At 41.5% G+C, this 23,435-nt stretch overlaps 1 long non-coding RNA gene across 2 annotated transcripts in view; it reads right to left on the bottom strand.

Annotated features, from left to right (window-relative positions):
• The window catches only part of LOC117311235 (uncharacterized), a 199,810-nt gene extending 178,305 nt beyond the window's left edge, over window positions 1–21,505 (bottom strand). The window contains exons 1-3 of one of the 2 annotated variants that reach the window (XR_004525467.2): window positions 20,935–21,505; window positions 19,689–19,786; window positions 5,491–5,590 (exon numbers count right to left, since the gene is read on the bottom strand). This is a non-coding gene — a long non-coding RNA (uncharacterized lncRNA). The remainder of the gene's footprint in view (window positions 1–5,490; window positions 5,591–19,688; window positions 19,787–20,934) is intronic. The other variant, XR_012330280.1, reaches the window with a different exon arrangement.
• Window positions 21,506–23,435: the final 1,930 nt, after the last annotated feature.

Raw genomic sequence — 23,435 nt, 5'->3', positions numbered from 1 at the left:
CAGTAACTCTTCTCGCCTGTTCCCTCGATGCCAGCCTGAGTATCCCAGCTGTTGTACTGTATTACTGTACTTTTCAAGTTACTGTACTGTAAGATTAAAAATGTTTTCTTTATTTTTGTGTTTGTTTTTTATGTACTGTTTGTGTGAAGAGTATTATAAACCTATTACGGTACAATACCATATAGCCGACTGTGTAAGTTGGGTACCTAGGCTAGCTTTGTTGGACTTACAAACAAATTGGACTTACAAACGCACTCTTGGAACAGAACTTGTTCATATGTAGGGGACTTACTGTAAAAGCAAAAAAGAAACAGGAACTAATCAAACTTATAAACTGTTGCACAGCAAAGGAAACCATAATCAAAATGAAAATACAACCTATGGACTGGGAGAAAATATTAGCAAATGATGAGACTGACAAGGGCTTAATTTCCAAACTATACAAACAGCTCATACAAATCAATAACAAAATAACAAATAACTCAATGGAAAAATGGGTAGAAGACCTAAATAAACATTTCTCCAAAGAAGACATACAGATAGCCAAGAGGCACATGAAAAGATGCTCATCATCACCAATTATTAGAGAAATGCAAATCCAAATTACAATGAGGTATCACTTCACACTGATCAGAATGGCCATCATTAAAAAAAATCTACAATTAACAAATGTTGGATGGGGTATGGAGAAAAGGGAACTCTTCTACACTGTTGGTGGCCATGTAATTTGGTGCAGCCACTATGGAAAACAGTATGGAGGTTCCTCAAAAAAACTATAAAGAGAGTTGCCATATGATCTAGCAATCCCACTTGTGGACATATATCTAGACAAAACTATAATTCAAAAAGATACATAAAACCCTATGTTCATAGCAGCACTATTTATAATAGCCAAGATGTGGAAAAAACCTAAATGTTCATTGAAAAATGAATGTATAAAGAAGGTGTGGTATATGTATACAATAGATATTACTCAGACATAAAAAAGAATGAAATAATGCCATTTGCAGCAACATGGATGGACCTAGAGATAATGATACTAAGTGAAGTAAGTCAGAAAGAGAAAGACAAATACCATATAATATCACTTATATGTGGAATCGAAAACAGGACACAAATGAACATGTCAGCAAAACAGAAACAAACACACAGATATAGAAAACAGAGTTGTGGTTGTCAAGGAGAGAGTGAAGGATAGATTGGAAGTTTTGGAATAGCAGAAGCAAACTATTCTACATAGGATGGACAAACCACAAAGACCCACTGTATAGCAGAGGAAACTATATTCAATATCCTGTGATAAACCATAATGGAAAAGAATATATATATATATATATATATATATATATATATATATATATATATATATATAACTGAATCACTTTGCTGCACAGCAGAAATTAATACAACATTGTATAAAGGCTGCAGAGGGTGTGGAAAGAAGGGAATCCTCCCGCACTGTTGGTAGGAATGTAAACTGATACAGCCACTATGGAGAACAGTATGGAGGTTCCTTAGAAGCTAAAAATAGAACTACCATATGACCCTGCAATCCCATTACTGGGCATATACCCGGAGAAAACCATAATTCAAAAAGATACATGTACCACAATGTTCACTGTAGCACTATTTACAATAGCCAGGACACAGAAGCAACCTAAATGTCCATCGACAGATGAATATATAAAGAAGATGTGGCCCATATATACAATGGAGTATTACTCAGCCATAAAAAGGAACAAAATTGAGTTATTTGTAGTGAGGTGGTTGGACCTAGAGTCTGTCATACAGAGTGAAGTAAGTCAGAAAGAGAAAAACAAATACCGTACGCACACACATATATATGGAATCTAGAAAAATGGTACTGACGAACCTAGTGACAGGGCAGCAATGAAGACACAGATGTAGAGAACGGACTTAAGGACACAGGGCGGAAGGGGAGACGGGGATGTAGTGAGAGAGTAGCACTGACATGTATACACTACCAAATGTAAAAGAGCTAGTGGTAAGCTGCGGCATAGCCCAGGGAGATCAGCTCGGTGCTTTATGTCCCCCAGAGGGGTAGGATAGGGAGTGTGGGAGGGAGGCTCAAGAGGGGGGGATATGGGGATATATGTATACATATAGGTGATTCCCTTTGTTGTAAAGCAAAAACGAATACAGTGTTATAAGGCAATTATACTCCTATAAACATGTATTTTTAAAACCCACGCCTCTCTCTCGCCCTGTCACAGCTCACCCTTCCCCCTCCCCATATCCTCAAGTCCGTTCTCCAGTAGGTCTGTGTCTTTATTCCTGTCTTACCCCTAGGTTCTTCATGACATTTTTTCCCTTAAATTCCATATATATGTGTTAGCATACGGTATTTGTCTTTCTCTTTCTGACTTACTTCACTCTGTATGACAGACTCTAGGTCTAACCACCTCATTACAAATAGCTCAATTTCGTTTCTTTTTATGGCTGAGGGAAGCAGCCGCGTGGCACAGGGATATCGGCTCGGTGCTTCGTGACCGCCTGGATGGGTGGGATAGGGAGGGCGGGAGGGAGGGAGACGCAAGAGGGAAGAGATATGGGAACATATGTATATGTATAACTGATTCACTTTGTTATAAAGCAGAAACTAACACACCATTGTAAAGCAATTATACCCCAATAAAGATGTTAAAAAAAAAAACCCACAACATTGTAAATCAACTACACTTGAAAATATTTCTTAAGTGCAAAAGATTTTTTGAATGTAAGTTTTATTGTGTGTGTGTACCACAGGTTCAATATATATGAATTATGTCAAATTGATTACATTGTTTTTCAAAATAAAGAATTTTTGATATTCTACATCAGCTTCATAAATATAAATGCATAAAAACTATATTATTTTTTTCTAAAGTTCAGAAATAGTCATTTTGCTCATTTGGTATACTATAAACCACTAACTGTTAAAAAGGGATTCATGACCTCTTCCTTCCAAAGAAATATTTCTCCACTCACACAAGTTTAATAGAATGTTCCGCCATGAACTGACTTCCCACCTTAGAGACACGAGATTTGCATCCTGAAATCTCTTTCTTGCAAAAATGTCCAATGAGCATCCTAGCATTACAGAAAAGAAATGCTTTTTTCCAGATCTCAAATTCCATACAACTTTATCAAGACATCATGTATGCTTTTTTCACACACACACAGACTGTATTTTATTTTTACAAGAGATAAATCAACTGACACCAAGCATTGTAAATGGATGACCACAACAAAAGCAACAATGATTGCAATTACCAAACACAAAACACACTCATACTATGTCATAATATTGACATTCAGTCCAGGAATCCTCCACTGTAACAGCTCTTTTACTTTGCAGTGAAAGACATCATGTATTTTTAAATGATCAGCACTCACCTGAGATCTTCAAAAATCAACAAAAACATAATTTTGTGCTCTCTTTCATTTATTCTGGTTCTAAGTGGCCATTTCTAAGCGAAAGTATTTAAGTATGTTAACGTCATCTTATAACATCATATTTCAAATGACTACCGTCTCTCCAAAGATGAAATATGAGGAACTCATAATTAGGCTCTCCAAAGTATTACTCTCTGAATCTGTATTACCCTTCTGCTGGACTCCACACTGTTCATTATTCTCTGAGAATATTCTTTTTCTTGTATGGCCATCACATGCTCTTTCATTTCATGTGGTTTTTTCCTACAATTTTATGCCTAGTTTATTTCTGAGAAAATGCATTATTTCAGATTGATATTTATAGACACAAAGACTTCTCTATAATTCCGAGAGTTTCAAGAACTCCTTCTTCTTTTTTTTAATACCTAGATTCTGAAGCTCTCCACAAAGCATTACTAAAATTGCATTTACATAAGTATCTACATATTAATCACACATTAATGCATTTACAATTGTATTACGCTTTATTGCTAATTTTGGAGCATAAATGTAGCTGTCTTATTTACCACCCTCTTGGAAATCACTTTAATATTTGCACTTAGGACTTGAAAGAGAATGGATAAATAAAAACCTGAAGAATATGCAAATACAATTTATATATTTCTCATAAATTTAGGGGATTATCTAACCTTTATCCAGAAAAAAGAAGAGTCCAGATACTCTGCAGGCATGATACTCGAGAATGTAGGGTCTTTCAGCAGGAAAACATGCAGTAATCCATGTGGCAGAGTTTACCTGTGACCAGCTGGGGTTAGTGACCTATGCATTCCTTACACGCAACATATCAGGAGTGGAAAAAGGGAATTCATCAGTTGTGGCAATAAGTATAATGAAGATTTGTAGAAGGTCATGCTCATATATTCAACACAGGTACAATCAAAATTTTGCTCAATTCTCGTAGATCTAAGCCTGTATCTGTTACCTTGTCTTTAATGAGGAAATGTCAGAACTGACTTTTTAAAAAAAGTGCTTTGTTTGTTTGTTTGTCTTAATTACAGTCACGGTGAGTAAGACATAGCTCAGAACAGCTCATGTGACTTAGTGATTCTCTCATCAGGAAATACAGTTTCTACTTCCCTGTTTATTCTCCACATCCTGTAGTAAGTTAAGTTTCGATGAAAGATAAATCTACACGGCGAAAAAGAAAAGAAAACTTACATATGTTGATAAGATCATTCTGACAGGTTTTACCACATATGTCAGTGTTTCTGGCGATGGACACAAGCCAGAGCTCCCTACTCTGACATTTTCACTGATGTCATTCCCCTTGATCCTCAATTTGAAAGTGGAGAAAAATGTTTTCTATGTTTTCTTCTTTAAGAAATTAAATAAAGAATGCTTTCTAGACATGATCCTCTAATGATTTTCAGTCAGTGGTCATCAAGAGAGGAAAAGCACAGAATCTCATCCCCACAGAAGGGTGACATTCAGTCAGGTAAGAAAATTCTCCCCAAAATCAGAGCTTCATCTTTAACATGCAATCAGAGGCTTTCACAGGTCCTTCATCACTCTGCACTCAGCCCTACCATACGGGATTGCCTCTGAGAATCTCACATCAGATGACTGACAAACATGTCATAGTACACTGATCTGGTACCAGATCCTGCCTCTCTTAATGATCTCCCGCAGGGATATTGCAATATTCTAGGATATTTCCTGGAGCCCTCTACTCTATACAGGTACACTTCCAAGTAGAAACAGAAGCTTTGATTCTCACTGGGACCCCTGCTCTGTCCAACCAACCTCTCTAGAAATATGATGTTCTAATCTCTCCTGATTAGAACATTTCAAGGTCTCTCCCTGTGCTAATTTAGTAAAGGTAAAAGAGAAACAAGAAAGAGCAAACTATGCAGGGAGCAATATATAAGATTCTTTACTTAATGTATTTATCTGATATACCCAAATATTGAGAAATATAGATTCATTTCATAATGGTCAAGAAAAGAGGAGGAGGAACCTCCATGTCAACAGTATATATAAAATGCAATCAATATTGCATAAGCTCCAGCTTAAGCTTAGCTACGAGGTACTAACTCTTCTCATAAAGAAGCAATAGTTCTCCATCACTTGAAGCACACTGAGGACTCAGACATCTGGACACTGAGGGTGTAGTCTCCTTACTCGAATTCTGTACCTGCATCACAGAGCAATGGAATATTCCCAAAGAATTATTAAGGATGAGGTGGGGAGCCGAAATAAAAAAAGATGAATCCATAGTCTGCCCTACCATCTGTTCTGCTGGATATTACCCCCATCTTGGCCCAATATGATCTTCCCACTTTTCTCTGGGCCTCCCTACTTTCCACCTCCATCCTCTCATTATATCTTACCTACACTTGGAAACAACTCTAGTTTTTCCACTGATCTTTATCAACAAGCAATCCAAACAGCAACTGTGTATATAACTCCTTAGAAACCTCAGGTCTGACTCAGGAATACATGACCTTTGAAATCCGAAGTTTTCCTAATTCCCTTTATTATTTTTTTTCTAATTTCCATGTAATTACACTCTCAGGACCTCCACTGTTCTCAGGTTCATCCTCCCAGCAAAATCTGTCAACCTAGACATAGACTTAAGTACCACCCTCTAATTATCTCCTAGGGAATCCAGTCTTTAAAAAAGCCTCAGCAAGCCTTATGGACTTTATTAAAGACTCTTTAAGATAACCCATGGGAGATAGCAGTACACCCACAGAGTAATTTTATTTTTCTTTTTTATAAAGTCTCTTCTGGCCAATGAAGACTCTCAGCTCTTCTTCTTCAACATATGCAGTGTCTCATCCTTCTGATTACTCTCTGCTCTATCCCAGGGCCACTCCCTTTCCTGATATTACATTCTTTCCCAATTTTGTATGTTAGTAAAATCAAATAACATAAAATATAACATGCTAATTATTATAAAGTGCACCATTCAGTGATATTAAATACATTCATATTATTGGGCGATGAAAATCACCATTTATCTTTCTAATTCTTTTCTACATTTTAAAACTGTAACTCTATATCCTTTAAAGATAACTTTCCCTTTTGGTCCATAACCACATGAAAAGCATCACTGCCCTGCCAATTTCTATGGTTTTGACTACACTAAGTATCCCATATAATTGAAATAAGTAGTTGTATAGTTATGACTCACTAAAAGTCACAAAAATGGCATTTTGGTAGCTAAATTTCCTCAAGATTCATCCATGTTGTAGCATATTACTATATCTTTTCCTTCTTAACACTGAATAATACTGTATTATATGGGTATACCACACTTTGCTTATCCAGGAACTAGTGGATGAACACTTAGGTTGCTTTCATATTTTAGCTACTGTGATTATTACTGCTCTAAACACTGGAGTACAAATATTTCTTTAAGACCCTGATTTCAATTCCTTTGGATATACCTCACAGTAAAATTCCTGGATCATGTAGTAATTCTATTTTTCAATATCTGAAAAATTGCCATAATGTTTTTCAAAGCAGCTGCATCATTCTACATTCCCACTGACATAGCACAATGCTTCCAACTCCCTCACATCCTCACCAATACTTGTTTTCTGCTTGTGTATGTGTGTGTGTTCTTGTGTGTGTATGCATGCACACAAATATATAAACACGCATTTAGTGATATGAAGCATCTATTCAAGTGCTTAGTCATTTGTACATATTTTTGAAGAACCATCGATTCAAGTCTTTTATCCATTTTTGAATCAGTGTGTTTGCTTTTTGTTGAGTTGTAGGAGTTCTCTGTATATTCTGAATAGAAATATCTTGTCAGATAGATGGCTTTCAAATATTTTCTGTTTACATTTCTTTGATACACATTTTTTTAAATTATGTGCTGCAAATTGTTTATTTTTTTTGTTAGCTGTACCTTTGTTGTTCCTTCGTTGCATATTAAGGAAAACACTGCCAAATCCAATGTCATGAAGCTCTTGTCCTGTGTCTTCTTCTAAGACTTTTTATTTTATTAGGTCTTATATTTAGTTTCTTGATACGTTTTCATTAATTTGTGCATATGATGTTAGGTAAGGGTCCATCTTCCTTCTTTTGCATGTTGACAACAAGACTTCTCAGCACCATTTGTTGAAAATACTATCCTTTCTACTTTGAAAAGTCGTGGAAACTTGTCAAAAATCATTTGGCCATATATCAGGGTTTATTTCTGGGTGTTCTATTCTATTCTATTCGTCTTGAATACGGGAGAAAATAGTATAGCCTATCCAGGTTGATGAAGAACATAAAGAAAGACCAGGACTGAGAATTAGGAGGGCAATATAAAACAGCAGGGAGTAAAAGACAGTGTGAGAGAAGATCTTGTATTTGCAAGTTCATGGAAATATGATCATGTTAAACCACTAAACGCCTGACTTTGAACAATACAGTAAATGTGCTAGCAAGAAACATAACAGTTACCCATCTCTGGGAAATACAGTATGGGCATAAAGATAAACTACACACAAATATATTAAAAAGGGAAGGGTTTTCATGGTGTGAGAATATTGTGGGATTTGAAATACAATTTATTTCTGTTCTACCATTGTCTCTAAAATTTATCAAAGTGTATATACAAGCAATTCCAATTCTGGTAATGTGCTTGACAGGTTTATATATGAACTTCAGCAGACCAGTAAATATACATTCATAGTAGGACTGTTCCCTAATCCAAAAAACAAAACACAAAAACTGGAAAGACTAGAGTTCACTTTGTCAACACACGTACAGATGCAGTGATGGTTAACGGTCCAAAAACAGAAGGTGAGCATGGGTGCAAGAGGTTAATCCCCAGGCTGGGGTGGGGTGCAGAGTTTGAGGGTAACACAGGTAGAAAAGGCTTTTGTCCTATCCTTGATTTGTGAGGTATGGAAATTCACAGGTCACTACCTTCATTTCAAAATGAATGTATGCACTATTCAATTTTTTAAAACAGGAGAAGTAAACATGAGTGATAATAAATTTCAAACTGTCGCTAATCAAATAAGATTCTAAGAAAAATTAAATAATATGATTTAAGAATCAAGTGGAGAGATTGTCCAAGATGGTAGCATTCAAAGACCCAGAGCTTGATGCCTCTCATGGGCACACCAAAGTCACAACTGTTTACAGAACAGCAATTGATGAAAAAGGCCGGGACCTACCATAAAAGATGTTTTACAGCTAAAGACATAAGGAAGGCACCTCGGCAAGACAGGAAGGAAGGGCAAAATCTCAATAGAGTCAAGACCCATAGCACCAGGTGGGTGGCCCACAAATGGGAGAATAATTACAGTTTCTGAGGTGCTCCCAGGTAGCAAGGGGTATGAACCCAACATCAGGCTCCCAAGCCCAGGGATCCTGTGCTGGAAAGAAGAGTTCCTAGAAAGTTGGGCTTTGAAGACCAGTAGTGCTTATTTTCCAGAGAGCCAGAGGGTTGTGGGAAGTACAGATTCCACCTTAAAAGATGCTCATAGGGCTTCCCTGGTGGCGCAGTGGTTGAGAGTCCGCCTGCCGATGCAGGGGACACGGGTTCGTGCCCCGGTCCGGGAAGATCCCACATGCCGCGAAGCGGCTGGGCCTGTGAGCCATGGCCGCTGAGCGTGCGCGTCTGGAGCCTGTGCTCCGCAACGGGAGAGGCCACAACGGTGAGAGGTCTGCGTATCGCAAAAAAAAAAAAAAAAAAGATGCTCACAAAATCCCACATGACCCAAGAATCAGAACAGAAGCAGTCATTTGAAAGGATTCTGTGTCACACCTACCTCCTGATCTTGGAGAGTCTCCCAGAGAGGCAAGGAGGCAACTACAGCACAGCCTCAGGGACATAGACACTGGCAGCAGCCATTTGGGGGAGTTCCTTCTACCACGTGGCCACAGGTACCAGCAAGCATAATTTCAGAATCCTCCCTCTATCTTTTTAGCGTCAGGACCTAGCCCTACCCATTTCCACCAGGCTAGAGACACAAGTACTAGGATGCTGCAGGTCAAGCAACTAACTGAGCAGGGGCATAGCCCCATCCACCAGCAAACAGGCTGCCTTCAGACCCTCTCAATGCACACCTGCCCCTGTTCATGGGCCCAGCCACCAAAAGCCCCGGGACCAGCCTCCACACCTCAGTGGACAGGCACCAGCCCCAGAGTCCCTGGCCCCTCTGACAAGTGAGCCTGCTCTGGCCTTGGAATCAGCCTAACCGTCGGCAGGTGATTACTGCACAGGGACTGGATGGAGCTTGGACCTACCCAACAGCAAACCTGCTCTAGCAGTGGGATCAGCCTCATACACCAACAGGCACACACCAGCTCCAGGAATACCACAGCCCAACTGCCTGTGTGACCAGAACACTCACTTGCAGGCCAGAAGCAGCCATAGACTCAGCTGGGTCCTGACCCTGCCCATCAGAATGCCAACACAAGATTAGGGATACCCCAGACCCTGCAGATAGCTGTGTCAGGAACAGTGATCCAACACCAACTCTGCGACTCCTGGGCTCTGCAGCCAGAACTCAGGACCTGTGTCTTCCTCCCAGTAGCCAGCATAGCCCCAGAACCAGTGACTGCGCGGTAGCCCTGATATCACCTGGACTGCAATTCTACCCATAAGTAAACCAGCACTAGGTTTGGTGTCCCCGAGAGTTGTGCAGCCAGCTGCCTTATGATTTAGCCTCACCAAGCAGCACAGACAGCCTCCATACTAGGCAGAGTCTGGCAAACAAGCACTCGGAGGGCAGCCAAGCCTACCAGACCACCCACAGTAGTCAGCCCACCACAACAGAAGAGCCCAAGCAGCCCACATAGGGGGTACACCTAGAACATATAGCTCTGGTGACCAGGGGACAGTGGGCTGCTGGGACACATAGGACCCCTCCTACAAAAGGCCACTTCTCCAAGGTCAGGAAATGTAACGAGCCTACTACATACATAGCAACAAAAACAGCAAGTTAAGAAAAATGAGGTGACACAGAAACATGATCCAAATGAAGGAACAAGATAAGAACTCAGAAGAAGATCTAAGTGAAGTGGAGATAGCCAATCTCCTCAACAAAGAGTTCAAGGTAATGACTATAAAGATGATCAAAGAACTCAGGAGAAGAACCGACGACCAGAGCAAGAAGTTAGAATGTTTGAAAAAAGAGTTAGACCATTAAAGAACAACAAAACAGAGATGAGGAATACAATAACTGAAATGAAAAATACACTAAAAGGAAACTACTGTAGACTAAATGATACAGAGGAATGAATCAGAAAACTTAAGGACAGAGTACTGGCAATCACTGAAGATGAACGGTAAAACAATAGATTAAAATGAAATGAGGAAAGTTGAACAGACTTGTGAAACAACATCAAGTGTACTAATATTTGCATTATACTGGTCCCAGAAGCAAAAAGGAAAGAGAAAGCAGTGTAGAACATACCTGAAGACATAAGAGCTGAAAACTTCCATAACCTGGGAAAGAAAACAGACATCCAAGTCCAGTAAACACAGTAAGGCCAAAACAGGATCAACCCAAAGAGGACCACACCACGACTCATTGTAATTAAAATGGCAAACAAATAAAGATAAAAAGACACTATTAAAAGGAGCAAAGGAAAAGCAACAAGTTACAAACATGGGAACTTGCATAAAGTTATCAGCTGACTTTTCAGGATAACCTCTGCATGCCAGAAGGGAGTGACATGGTATATTTAAAGTCATGAAAGGGAAAAGCCTATAACCAAAAATACTCTACCCAGCAAGGCTCTCCTTCAGATTTGACGGTGAGATCTAAAGTTTTACAGAGAAGCAAAACTAAAAGAGGTCAGCATCGCCAAACCAGCTTTATGAGAAATCTTAAAGGGGCTTTTCTAAGTGAAAAAGAAAAGGCCACGACTGAAACATAAAAATTAGGAAAGGAAACTTACTAAAGGAAAAACCTCATTGGATAAGGCAAATATTCAACAAAGGCAGTAAATCAACCATGTACATAGCTAATGGGAAGGATGAAAGAAAACAGTAATAAAATCATCTATATTCACAATAAGAAGTTCAGGGACACACAAAACAAGTAGATGTAAAATATAAGGTCAAATTCAGTAACTGTGGGGGAGCAGAGTAACAATGCAGGGTTGTTAGTGTCCATGTGAAATTAAGAGCTCAGCAACTTACATAATCACACACACACACACACACACACACACACACACACACACACACAAAACTGAAAGAAATCCAAACATAATATTAAAGATAGTCCTCACATCACAGATGAAGGGAATAAAAGGGGAAGAAAGGAACACTGAAGAAATTAAAGAGGGATTCTAAAAATACCCAAGACAAATGAAAACGAACACACAATGATCCAAAATCTATGGGACACAGCCAACGCAGTTCACAGGGGGAAGCTATAGTGATACAAGCTTATTCTTAGGAAACAAGAAAAATATCAAATAAACAACCTAACGTTACACTTGAAGGAATTAGAAAAAGAAGAAAAAACAAAACTCAAAGCTGTCAGAAAGAAAAAAATTAAGAAAACAATACCATATGCAATCACACCGAAAAGAGTAAGATACCTAGGAACAAACACACCTAAGCAGGTAAAAGACTTGTACTCAGAAATCTATCAGCCATTGGTGAAAGAAGTTGAAGGCAACAGAAAAAGATGGGAAAATATAGCAGGTGCATGGACTGGAAGAATTAATACAGTTAAAATAAACATACTACCAAAGACAATCTACAGATTTAATGCAATCCCTATCAGAATACCAAAGCATTTTCACAGAACTTGAAAAAGTAATTTTAAAATTTGTATAGAAACACAAAGACCCCAAATAGCCAAAGAATCTTGAGAAAGAACAGACCTGGAGGCATCACGCGCCTTGACTTCAGAACTGCAAAGCGACAGTAACCAAAGAGAATCGTACCGGAGCAAAAACAGACACAAAGATCACTGAAATAGAATATAGATCCCAGAAATAAGCCCACACACTTGTATTTAATTGATTTATGACAAAGCAGGCAATACGGAGAAAAAACTGTCTCTTCAATAAGTGGTACTGGGAAAACTGGTCAGCTACATGGAAAAGAATAAAATTAGAGTATTTTAGTACACCATATATAAAATAAATGCAAAACTGAATAAAGACCTAAATGTAGGACCATAAAACCCCTAGAGGAAAATACAGAACATTCTTCAACATAAATGATAGCAACAGTTTTAGGTTTAGTCTACTAAGGCAAATGAAACAAAAGCAAAAATAAACAAATGGGACCTCACTAAACTTAAAAGATCTTGCACAGCAAAGGAAACCAAAGACAAAATGAAAAGACAACCTGCTGAAGGAGAGACAATATTTGCACATGATAAGAGGTTAACACCAAAAAGGTGACCAAGCAAGGGTTCATATCTAAACTACAGAAACAGCACATACAACTCAATATCAGGACAACACCCAAAATCTTTTTTAAAAAATTGAGAGGACCTAAATAGACATTTTTCCAAGGAAAAAATATAGATAGACAGCCAGAACTCACAAAGATGCTAGACATAGCTAATGAGCAATAAAATGCAAGTCATAACTATGAGATATATCACATCAGTCTTGTCAGAATGGCTGTCATCAAAAAGATCACAAATAACAAAGGCTAGTGAGGATGTGGAGAAAGGGAAACTCTTGTACACTCTTGATGTGAATGTGAAGTAGTGCAGCTATTGTGGAAAGCAGAATGGAGGTTTCACAAAAAACTAAAAATAGAACTACCATAATATCCAGCAATTTCACTCTTGGGTATATCAGAAGAAAACAAAAACACTATTTCAAAAAAATAAATGCACACCAATGTTCATAACAGTGTATTTGCCATAGCCATGATATAGAGTCAAACTAAGTGTTCATCAATAGGTTAGGGGATAAAAAAGATTTTTTATGATGACTTCAGCAAAAAATGAAATTTTGCCATTTGCAAGAACATGGATGGACTTGGAGGGTATTATGCTTAGTAAAATAAGCCACAGAGAAAACAAGCATGGTAGGTTATCACTTACATGTGGCATCTAAAAAATTGAATACAAAAAAAAAAATAGACTCACAGATTAAAGAACAGGCTAGTGGTTACCAGCAGGGAGAGACAGGGTGGAAGAGCAAAATAGTGGTAGGAGATTCTGAGGTATAATGCACTATGTATAAAATTAATAATCTACAGTGATGTACTGTATAGCATGGGGAATAGAGCCACTCTTTTATAATAAGTATAAATGGAGAAGAACCTAAACATTTATGAATCACTATGTTGTACCTCTGAAACTAATATAATAATGTAAATTAACTATAGATCAATCAAATATAAAGTAAAAAACAATAAAGGGGGGACACCGATTATTAGATAGAAATCAATTAACACAAGTTTTGGAAATCAAGGAATTAAAAAATAACATGTAAGACACAACATTGGCATTTAAAGTGTACAATTCATTTAAAAGAAATCATTTAAGTGGTGAAAAATGGTACCCATTCTCACAATTTTGTATATCTGGGATAAATTATTATCTACAAAAATATGTTACAAATATTCACTCAAAAAGAAAGAGAAAATTTGGATTAACCCATTTTAGTATACAAATTTAATATCAAAGTCTCTATGTAAAATTGATTTGAATAAGTTCTGTTAGCCACTTCTAGTTTCTTTGTGATGTAAAATCTTTTAAAGCATAAAAATCAGCCTTTCTACATTATTCCATTAGACATACATAGAAGTTAAGAAATGAGAAGACAGAACAATCAACCAGGAAGGTGAATTTACTGAGAAACAGTCATTCCTTCTCCCTCCTTTTCTTTTCCTCCTTTTCCAGGTCTCTTTCGGTTCCAATCAAGAGAAGTCTTGAGAGTTCTGAGAATATTTCTTTGAGGGCTTCAAATCACCATACCTACATCCTCTGCCACAACTACACACACAGTAACAAAAATAAACCTCTGCTATCTACTCATGTACGAGGGATACATGCAAAATAAACTCCTACATGGAGACCAACAGGTGAATTTGTCCTTCCATTATAGTAAATCCCACACATTATGAGGCAGAAGCGGTTATGTGAGCTTTTCCTTGAAGGCAAAAAACTTGCATTCATTTCAAGTACCTGGTGATCATAGGGTACAGCCAGGGAAGGTGCCATCCCCCTTGGTGGGGGGGGGGGGGCGGTGGCGGTGAATGGGCTCCCGCAACAATGCACCTCCTGATGTACAGATTCAGGAGAAACAAAGGGCGGTCACACCACAGTCAGCCTGTCAGACTGTCGGGCCACTGGGCAATCCGACCAGCCTGGAAGTGCCCCATCAGTTGCTGAAAGCAAACTCTGTGCCCCCTGAGAAGCCAGGCAATTTGCGCGAGAGAGTCAGAGGAGACCGGTAATCAACTCCTCCTCTCTGTTCACCTCCTTGGGGTTACAGCAACCCCACCTCCAAACCCAAATCTGACCCTGGAGTGCCAAACTGGGAGTGGCAGGTGGTCTCTGCCGGTGCTTCAGCGCCCTCTGGAGGTTGTCTGCTCTAATGGCAACTCTCAGCCCTTCCTCCTCCTTCCCTAGTCCTGGGGGCTGCCTTGGCCTCCTGCAGCTGCTGGCCTGATTTCATTCTTCTTTTTTCTCCAATTACAATGAGGTGTCTTACAGAGGTTTGGACTCTCTTGAAGAAGGAAGATCTTTTAGTCAATACACCTTAACAGTGAGAAGTTGGTTTCAAGAATGAACCCGAAATACTGTATTTTTCTCCTGATGATTCCAAGGAGAGACAGCTCAAGTTTTCTAAATCATAAGAAAAACCAAGGTAGATATGATATTCTGAGCCAGAGATGAAAAAGCAGTTTTTAGCACCCCCTCCTCATGTCATATGACCGGGATTTAAATCAATCAACTGCCACTGGTTTTTAAAGCACATGACCCAACTTTAAATCAATCAGCTGCTTCCCTGTAACTCACATGACTTGGTTTTGAATAGTAAGGAATGCAGAGGCATTAAAAATGATGCTCTGAACAATAAATGGAAAAACAACATTTTAGAAAATTTTTTTCTTTTCGAATGGACCATTCATTGCATACAGAATAAAGGATTCTCTTGTGGATTTCTTGAAATGTAAACACGTACAATGTCTCTGTTGGCTTGATTGACTTAGTCTTTTGGGGTTCTTTTTTGTTGTTGCTAACATCTTTATTGGAGTATAATTGCTTTAACATGTTGTGTTAGCTTCTGCTGTATAACAAAGTGAATCAGGTATTTGTATACATATATCCCCATATCCCCGCCCCTCCCTCCCACCCTCCCTATCCCATCCTTCTAGGTGGTCACAAAGCACTGAGCTGATCTCCCTGTGCTATATGCAGCTCCTTCCCACTAGCTATCTGTTTCACCTTTGGTAGTGTATATATGTCTATGCCACTCTCTCACTTCATCCCAGTTTACCCTTTCCCCTCCCTGTGTCCTCAAGACTGTTCTCTACATCTGCGTCTTTATTCCTCTGCATCGACTCCTGCTAGGGATGGATACTTCCTTTTATGCTCAGGGAAATCCCCTAGTTTGAATATGATTTGAGTTTGATCCTGTGAAACCATCACAACTTCCCACCAGAGATAAATGAGGAGATTCTGGCTTTTATTAGTATGCACAGTGAACACGGGTGTCCTGGCTGTACTTGTCAACCCTCCTGTTTTATCCACCTATTTTTAATCCACCTTCCTCCCTGTGAGTACCTTTGACCAACCCTGAGCTCAGACTCCTGACCTATTACAGTGACTTTGTCAGTCTTTCTTTAAAAATGGACAGGTAATAAAATGAATTTAACCTAGAAGCAGCAGCTCAGTAAGGGAAATAAAATCACCAGAAGTTATCTAATCACAGCCACAGCCATCCAGGGCTCTGTCTTATCTGCTGGGTCATAAGAATGAGACCTTCCTAAACTTGAAGGGCATCCAATCAAATAAGTAAAGGTGTTGCTCACCTCTGGCTCTTGGAGGGATTGCTAGGCAGTCTATCCAGTGTATACTAACTGAAAAAGACTGATATGGTTTTGAAACACCTATGTTCCAGGAAAGATTTTTGGGGTGCATGGGGAAGGTTTCTTTTTGACATCAAGCAAAATATAAATCACCAAGCTCTTTGAGCACAGGGGTTCTTAAGAGGGCAGTAGAAGGAAGGAATGGGCAGAAAAGACGATCTCCTCTGAAGTGAAGGTCGTTTTTCCAAAAGAGTAGGATTTAGTCTCAGTTTATGGAAAACACTTTTAAATAGCTGGGACAGGTCCAAACTGCAGTTTAAGGAACGAGGGCTTCAAAAGAACAGTGCTTTAAAAGTCCTGGCAAGGCAGCAAGAGGATGAAGAGTTGGTTTTGCGTAGTTTTGAACACAGGAGTAAAGAAGCAGAGGCATCTCTGACTAAAAGGCCCTGAGATCCTATGGCAGCAATGGGTCAGTTGCAGGGGGCAGGGGGTGGGGGGGGCGATATTTCTCTCTCAACGTCTCCCAGGGCAGCCACCCTTCCCTACCCCACCCCCCTACTCCCTGCACCCTTCCACCCTCCACTGTTGGGTCCCCGGGGACAGCACTTCTTAAGCTGGAGCGCTCAGGCACCATCTCTGCAGTCTGGATTCTTTCTGGAGCCTGGCAAGTTCTGGGACAGGAAGCCAGGTCTGCAAGGCTGCTGGGGTACAGTTGGACCTGGAGGCCTGGAGGGGAACTGGAGCCCTGAAGCCCACCCACATCCTTGAAGCCGAGGGAGGAACACATCCTCCTAACAGTACTTCTCAGGGCTCAGCGTGCTCCCCACCCGACGGCGATCCATACTCACTTGAGGCAGCAAGGACTGCCTCTAACTGGCCCCCTCGATTCCGCCTTAAGCGTCCTCGCACATGTGTGATAGCACAAGCCCCGGATGTATTCAGTCAGCTGAGGCCAGTGCTGCCGGGGTCCCTCCAGTCCCATCCCCCAGCCCCTCCCTCTGGGACTGTATCTAATAGAAGAAAGAGCACAGAGGAATTGGCTGAATCAAGGGACCTGGGAGCCTGGGTATGAATTTGAAGACTGAGAACCTAAGGTGCAATTACATATTATTGGAAACTCCTGTGGGGTGTGTGGGGTGAGGTTAGGAGGCTGAGAGGCTGAGTCCCACCTGGTGAGTCCAGCCCCAGGATACCACACAGCCCCACCCCTTTCCCTGATATCAGACAAGGGGTGCCGCAACTACAGCCGGCATTCTGCACTTCCCCCTTCCTGATTCTCCTCCAGAAGAGCAGGTGGCCCCCCTCTGAGGGCAGGGGCAAGACAACGGACCAAGTCCCCCTGCACTAAGGCGCTACTGGAAGCTCTTCCTGAACAGCAGTGCTGGCTTGGAGCGAACCCGTGCACCGCCAAAGTTGGTCTTGTCCTGCAGCTGAGGGATGCAGGCTTTAAGTCAGCTGCCTTGGCTTTCAATCAATCAGCCCCGCCCCGCTTTAAGTCAGGTGACCCGACTTTAAATCACTGTGTGCCCCTCAAGCCTGCAACTTCAAAAGTTGGGAACTTCACTTTAATTCCAGCACCAAACATAGCTGAATGCACACTGTAGTCACCCCCAAGCCTGGCTTAGAGGCAGGATATAAAGTAAGGGGATGGGCGTGCACACATGGTGATGAGGGTGTACTTCATGTACCAGAATGGTCTAGGCACTCTGGGGTACAGTAAGCAGTGCACGATACAGCAGCTCCCTGGCAAAGCTGGTGATGCACAGGGAGAGCAGGCACACACAGGCGTGCAGAGGTTCCAGGGCGTGAGCTGGGGCACAGCCAGCCGGGAGGGTGTGAAAGCGGAGGGTCTGAGCCTTCTTGGGAGAGGCAGACACAGAGGATGGATGAGAAACAAAGACCAGATGAAATATGGATTTGAAAAACACACGCTGCTCTTCTAATTCGGGTGGGGGCACCCCAGATTTGAGTCTTCTTACTCCCCAGTACCTAGTGCTTTGGCATTTGCCCAATTACTTATAAAATTTACTGATAATATCTAACCCATAGAATACTGCATTTGTAGTGGTATTGCATGTCAATGTTTCTGTAGTGGAATAAACTTTTCTACAAGAAAAGTGTACACTATCTGAAATAAATTAAAACCCCTCTTTATAAAGTACTATATCTGACTTCCCTGGCACAGTGGTTAAGAATCTGCCTGCCAACGCAGGGGACATGGGTTCGAGCCCTGGTCAGGGAAGATCCCACATGCCGCGGAGCAGCTAAGCCCATGCGCCACAACTACTGAGCCTGCAGGCCACAATTACTGAAACCCGAGCACCTAGAGCCGGTGCTCCACAACAAGCACAGTAAGAGAAGCCACCGCAATGAGAAGCCCGCGCACTGCGACAAAGAGTAGACCCCACTCGCCGCAACTAGAGAAAGCCCGCACGTAGCAATGAAGACCCAATGCAGCCAAAAATAAATAAATAATATATTTTTTTAAGTACTATATCCTTCTGTACAACTTCTCTGGGAAGAACAAAGAGATGGCGTGGGAGAGTGAGAAAGACCAATATTTAGTGCACATCTCTCATGCAGGTGCTCTGCTGGCTCAGATAGATTTATCCCCACTTTACAAAGGAGGAAATAATCTCAGAGAGGTTTAGTAATTTACCCAAAGCCAAACAGCCATTGAGTGGCAGAACCAAGATCTGAACCAAGTGTGTTACCTTCAAAGCCTAAGTCCTCATCACAACAAAACTCAATTAATATTTACATTTATCAAATTACATTGCAACCTGGGGAGTTCTTGGCACAATCCTGAATAAGAGTGAGAAAGAAAGAAATAGCATTGTTCCTACAGTCAACCAAAATTTTTGGAGCGGCTGCTAGATGCCTGGCCCTTTTTGGGGTTCAGCAGTGATGAAGACAGGAAGAGTCCTGCTTTCATGAACCATGTAGTGGGGAGGAGAGACGGGTGCAACTTGGGTGAGGGATTTCAACTTGCTGGGCCTCTGTTTTCTCATCTGGAAAATGGGACGGGTGTTCCTCATTTTGTGGGATTGTCCAGCCCTCACATTCTGATTCCATAAGAAGCATTTGTTTTCCTGTTTCTTTAAAATTCATTCAGGCCATGAGCCGTGATGAATGTTGTTAGCTGCTCCCCAAATCACTCTATTTCCACCCTTTTCCTGTGATCAGGTCTTTCCCAAAACATGACTCACAATCAATCAAGTCCCAGAACCTAAGCGGCACCCAGCAGAAAAATTCCAACCCTTGCTTCCCAGGAGCTCTGCGGTCTACCTGCCAGGTAAACTTAACTCACCTGGCACAAGATGGCCATCCCCGGTTTCACATCAACATGATCTCAGGCACAAACCTCCTTGTTTTTCCATTTTGTCTTTAAGTTACTTGTCGAAACAACTGCACAAATATGACAAAGATATAAAATCAGGCATCTTCTGCCCCCAGTGCCTACTAATAAGTGATTTTCTGCCACTTTAATGATAAAGATAGAACATTTCAACATTCTGCTGCCCTTATTGCCATTTTTGTTGATATTTCTATTGAATACATCTTTCAATATTTTAACAATGGAACATTTATTTAGGTTGTTCCAGACCCAGCCTTGAGTGGTAAAGGTTTTGTTGTTATATTTCTATTATGTTTCCTTTAAAAATCATTATCCTATTTAACTGGATTAAGACAATTCTATAGGCATTTATCTTATGATATTGATGAAATTAATACATAGAGGGCAGTAGTACAAGTTGATTGGACTTGAGAACCTCTATTAGCACAGTTAAGTATAAATATTATCTATATGTAAACCAAAGTACATGCTGAGTGAGATTCTCCGACTCTTTTTCACTGTCTGCCCCTCAAGCCTGTGAGAAATGGAATATTTCTTGCTATCTCAGTAAACAAAGAATGTCACAGTCATCAGCACTTGCAGCCCTCCAATGTGAGCCGGCGGGCCCTGAGGATCTCAGGTTATGCAAATACAGAATGCAGGCCCCAGAGAGCTGAGGTGCATATCAAAGGAAGGATTTCAGTGAGCCCAGACTCTTGCATCTTCCCATACAAAGAAAAGCGCTACATTCCTCACCTTGGGAGAGCTGGTTTTCCTCAGTTAACAATCACCTTTTGATGTTCCCCATTACCTGCGCCAGTCCCCTGCCCTGTCCCCTCTCCCCGGTACTTTAGCTCAGGGAGGAAGGAGCGCAGAGGGACTCGTCTGAGTAAGGGGCCTGCGATCCTCGGGAGGAGTTTTCAGCCGCTTTCTCCGCAATCGGGAGGAGGGGCGCTGACGCTGCAGCCGGACCCTGCGCCTCCCTTGCCCCGTTTCCCCTCAGGACGCTCAGGCCGACCCCCTCCCCACGCCCCCCAGGCCCCGCGAGCCAGGCCGAGGGCTGGGGCGAGAGGAGGGACCGAAGTTCCCCGGGACCAGACGCTGGGGGCCGCTCTTTCTGCACAGCAGCGGCGGGTGGCAGCGAACCCCTTCCCCTCAGAAGCTGGTCTTGCGCTGCCGCCCGGGAACCGGACCAGGCGGAGGTTCGGCGCCCACTTACCCGGCCCGCCGTCCCCACGTCTGTCGCGGCTTCGGCCGCCGGGGCCCCTCTAGAGCCGGCAGCCTCAGTGAGGCCGCCCTCCCCTCGGGATCCGGGGCAGTTCCGTGACGGCGGAGGGAAGAGACTCCGAGCTGGGAGTTCCAGCTCTGCGGTAACGCGGGCTCCTTTCTGGGCGCAGGGGCTGGGACCGCTCTGCCCCGAGGCCTTCCGGGAGGGAGGGGGGCGCCGGGGGAGGGAGTCGCCAGGAGCGCAGGGCCCCGTCGGGGGTCCTGGAGGGGCGGCCGGCCTGAGGGCCCCGCCCACTGTGGCCGCAGCCCAGGCTGTTTTCCTGGAATCCTACACAAAAATAGTTAGAAAGATACACGATCTATAATAAATATTCTCAGGTGATTGTTGCTGCTGTGCTTACTATCCTATTAAAGGTGTAAAATCCATAAAACACTTTATGTTCAAAATTAAATATGAATTTTTACCTTTCTAATTATGTCTCTGCTATTCACAACTGTCGTTAATGAATCAGAGACTGTGGCATCACTAGTTAAAAATGAGCTTGTTAAAAAAATAGAACTCAGGCCCACCGGACCTACTGAATCACAATCTGCACTTTTACAATCTCCCCAGTGTACTTGTGTACCCATGAATAGTTGAAACGTACATTTCTACCTCGACATGTCTTTTCTGTCTGAGAAATACACACATTTTATCCAGTTTGATATAAATAAAACACTCAAAAATGCATATGCCTGTGTTGAAACCATCATTTTATCATTTCTTTTCCAGATAAGTATAGTCTCTATACTGGTTTTGTGGATCGCATGCCATACTCTTTTCTTCTCTTTTTTTTTTTTTTAATAAATTTCTTTATTTATTTTTGGCTGTGTTGGGTCTTCCTTTCTGTGCGAGGGCTTTCTCTAGTTGCAGCGAGCAGGGGACACTCTTCTTCGTGGTGCGCGGGCCTCTCACTGTCACGTTCTCTCTTGTTGCAGAGCACAGGCTCCAGACGCGCAGGCTCAGTAGTTGTGGCTCACGGGCCCAGTTGCCCCGTGGCATGTGGGGTCTTCCCAGACCAGGTCTCGAAACCGTGTCCCCTTCATTGGCAGGCAGATTCTCAACCACTGCGCCACCAGGAAATCCCCATACTCTTTTCTTGTAGTTAGAAATAAGGTAGAGAAAGTTACTTTGTAAAAAAAAAAAAATATATATATATATATATATATATATATTACTGGATAATTGAAGACACTCTTCTAAATTAAAACCAGTTCTCTTAACTTGCTCTTTTCTTCTTGGGTCACATTATGAACTCTTCCCGTGGCCACGTGGCATGTGTACTTTTAATTTCAGGGACTGCTGACATTACAGGATATAGCCATAGATTTCTCTCAAGAGGGGTGACAATGCCTGGACCAAGATCATTGGGAATTTTACAGGGATGTGATGTTAGAGAAGTATAGGAACCTGCTCTCCTTGGGTGAGGATACCTTCCTTCCAGAATTCCTTATCCAACCACAGGGTTTAGAGTCCTTCATTTGTAGAATGTCTCCTGGAATCTTCTGCTTCCTACAATAGGGTTTCAGATTGCAACGTTTCAGGAAAGATTGGGAGTTTGTGGGTATAATTTATCTTATTCTTTTAAAATTGCAGCCTCCCTTTTAATATACTTTGTAACTGCTTGGGATGTGTCTATATGAACTGTGTACTATATGCTTCTGTTATAGTCCTTACAATATTTTATTGTCTTATTTTCTGTAACAATTTTCCATGGATTCTTTGGGCTTAAGGTATATTAAAAGGGAGACTGCGATTCTGGGACTTCCCTGGTGATGCAGTGGTTAAGAATTCGCCTGCCAATGCAACTAGAGAAAAGCCGCACGCAGCAACGAAGACCCAACACAGATTAAAAAATAAATAAATAGGTAGTAGGTTTCTCTTTTTCCACACCCTCTGAAGCATTTCTTGTTCATAGACATTGTGATGATGGCTATTCTGAGTGGTTCCAGGTGATACTTCTTTGTATATCTGATTTGCATTTGTCTAACATAAAGCAATGGTGAGCATCTCCATATATGGTTTTTTTTTTCTTTGAACAGTGTGAGTAAAATTTACCCCTTGAAAAAGGGTTATTGAAAGGTCACCTGGTTTTGAAGTCTATTTCGATTATCTACCCCAGGACATTTTTTGAGAGCTGTTGTCATTTACAGCTCCCCAGGCATTGTGAATATGAAGTGCCTATAAGGTCCAGTTTTAGAGTTGTTGTCATGGGAAACAGAAGGTGGCAGGATTTCTACCGTCCCTCTCTGGTTACTGACACAACCTTAGATGTAGGGAAAGTCCTGTTCCTGGATTTTAAATGGAATGTGGAATGTGCCTGACCAAACATGTAAGGGCTTCTGTCCCATTCCTTCTTCCCCCTTACCCTTCATCCCCCGAACAAGTATAACCCCCTGCAAAATCACCTGTTGAGGGTGCTTTCTTGTAGAGTGGGATGACTCTAACGAAGG

This window comes from Tursiops truncatus, chromosome 2 (assembly GCF_011762595.2).
Source record: "Tursiops truncatus isolate mTurTru1 chromosome 2, mTurTru1.mat.Y, whole genome shotgun sequence".
NCBI lineage: Eukaryota > Metazoa > Chordata > Mammalia > Artiodactyla > Delphinidae > Tursiops > Tursiops truncatus.
This window is presented reverse-complemented; position numbering and strand designations above follow the sequence as displayed.